We start from the raw sequence: 2,932 nt of genomic DNA, 5'->3' as shown, positions 1-2,932 counted from the left end.
TAGTGTAGGTGTGCGGAACGAAGGTCATTTTGCGCGCATACGCATGCACGTGCGGGCGCGTGATATGAGTGAAATGACCGATATAATTAATATAGCTATAACTTTTACATTTTTTAATGAAATGATTTGAAACTCATTATATAAAGATATGATAATAGTGTAGATAATATGACACTGTCAAATTAGCAAGAACTCACGCGCATGCACGTGCGCTTCGCTCTGATTGGCTGAAACAAAAATCTCAATATCTTTTCTGTTTTTTGACGGAATGGTATGAAATTTAAAATATAGGCATACTTTAGGATGTTCTACAATATAATATAAAACAATTGTCTTGAAAACACGTGCATGCACATGCGCTGCAATCTGATTGGCTTAAATTTTAAATGGCTATAACTCCCTTGTTTTTTCAACCAAACAGGATGGGATTTAGAAAATAGACAGATATAATAGACTTCTACAAGAAGGTATGGTCATCATGCACATACATGAACGTACGTGCACGGGCGCTTCGTTCTGATTGGCTGAAACAAAAATCTCAATATCTTTCCTGTTTTTTGACGGAATGGTATGAAATTTAAAATATAGGCATACTTTAGGATGTTCTACAATATAATATAAAACAATTGTCTTGAAAACACGTGCATGCACGTGCGCTGCAATCTGATTGGCTTAAACTTTAAATGGCTATAACTCCCTTGTTTTTCAACCAAACAGGATGGGATTTAGAAAATAGACAGATATAATAGACTTCTACAAGAAGGTATGGTCCTCATGCACATACATGAACGTACGTGCACGTGCGCTTCGTTCTGATTGGCTGAAACAAAAATCTCAATATCTTTCCTGTTTTTTGACGAAATGCTATGAAATCTAAAATATATACATACTTTAGGATGTACTACAATATGATATATAACAATTGTCATGAAATCACGCGCATGCACGTGCGCTGCAACCTTATTGGCTAAAACTGTAAATGGCTATAACTCCCTTGTTTTTCAACCAAACAGGGTGGGATTTAGAACATAGTCAGACATAATAAACTTCTACAGGAAGGTATAGTCCTCATGCACGTGAAATGAGAAGTATTAAAAATACGCTTAAATGAGTGTATTTTTTAATACTTCTGGCTTAATTGATTTGATATTAAGTATATTAAAATATATAAATAATGTAGACAAGATGTTAATGTCATTACGCACATGCATTCAGATAAGCACGCGTGCAATGCTAAAATTTAAATATATTTTGTATTCTTCGGGGAAAAAGTGTGTCTTATTTAATAGCGCTTACAGGTAATATGGCACCAAAAGGGTGTAGGGGAGCGTTTGGGGAACATCTGTAACGGTCCCCGTTACAATTAGCCCTAGTTGAATATACTTTGTGTTTTCTTCAATATACCACCGTGTATGGTTTTATAAAAATAGATTGAACTTTGGATAAATGGTTTTCATTGGTTAAGAAAAAATGTCAGCTAAGTCTTGTATTGAGAAATAGAGCAGTGTTCTATTCCAAAGTCAGACTTGTAAGGCTCCAAAAACGTGTAATAAGGGTGTACACACGGTAAGGCTAGAACTTAAGTTCCAAGACTTATAAGGCAAGCCTTACCGTGTGTACCGGCCCTTAGTGTCCCATCAGAGAAGCTGATTCAGCTTTACGATCACCTCAATTACCGGTATTTCTTATCTCGTGAAAAAGTTACACTTAGGGAAATCCAGTCCCTTAAGGGTCTTCTACATTTCTGTGTAAGGGCAATTCCAGCGCGTGGAGCATTCGCAAGCGCTTGCGTGATGCTCCTGCTGGGCTTAGCAAGCCTTGTCACAAGAGGCGCGTTACTCAGGAGATGAAGCAAGATATACATCTTTGTCTAATGTTCCTAGAATCTTTCAATGGCACATCATACAGGCAAGTAGACTAGGCCAGTGACTTTCAGTTAGAGTTGTATACAGATAGCGCTGGTTCAGGTAAACAAAGGTGAGGGGCTATTTTTACGTCACCTGAGTAAACTCAGGTGACCTATTGCTATCTGTTTTTGTCCGTCGTCGTCCGTCGTGCGGTGTGCGTCGTGCGTTAACATTTAAACATTTTCAGCTTCTTCTCAAACCACTGAACCAATTTCAACCAATTTTGGCATATATCATCTATGGGTGAAGGGGAACAAAAATTGTGAATTTCGTGGTCCCTGCCCCCCTGCGGCCTGGGGGTGGGGCAAAAACCACTAAAATTAGTGCAATCTTTAAAAATCTTCTTCTTCACTCCCTGACATCAAGCAGTCAAACTGTTGGTATGATTGTAATCAGCATTGAGTCCTCTACCAAAATTGTGAAATTCATGGCCCCAGGGTCAGGGGTTCTGGTGTTAGGGTGGGGCTCTATTGATTATATAGTGAAAATGCATTAATTCTTTGAAAATCTTCTCTGCTCCTGGGTATTAAATAAACTAATTAAGTTCATAATTATAATGAGCAAGAGTGCCTCTACCAAAATTGTGAATTTTATGGCCCAAGGGTCAGGGGTTCTGGTGTTAGGACGGGGCTCTATTGATTATATAGTGAAAATGCATTAAATCTTTGAAAATCTTCTTCTCTGTTCCTGAGTATTAAATAAACTAATTAAGTTCATAGTTATAATGAGCAAGAGTGCCTCTATCAAAATTGTGAATTTTATGGCCCAAGGGTCAGGGGTTATGGTGTTAGGGCGGGGCTCTATTGATTTTATAGTGAAAATGCATTAAATATTTGAAAATCTTCTTCTCTGTTCCTGAGTATTAAATAAACTATTTAAGTTCATAATTATAATGAGCAAGAGTGCCTCTACCAAAATTGTGAATTTTATGGCCCAAGAGTCATGGGTTATGGTGTTAGGGTGGGGCTGTATTGATTATATAGTGAAAATGCATTAAATCTTTTAAAATCTTATTCTCTGCTACT

The sequence above is a fragment of the Saccostrea cucullata genome, unplaced genomic scaffold (assembly GCF_032062105.1).
Source record: "Saccostrea cucullata isolate Sc308-1 unplaced genomic scaffold, CSIRO_AGI_Scuc_v1 ctg5356, whole genome shotgun sequence".
Classification (NCBI taxonomy): Eukaryota; Metazoa; Mollusca; class Bivalvia; order Ostreida; family Ostreidae; genus Saccostrea; species Saccostrea cuccullata.
The sequence above is the reverse complement of the archived record's forward strand: the minus strand, read 5'-3'. Positions refer to the sequence as shown.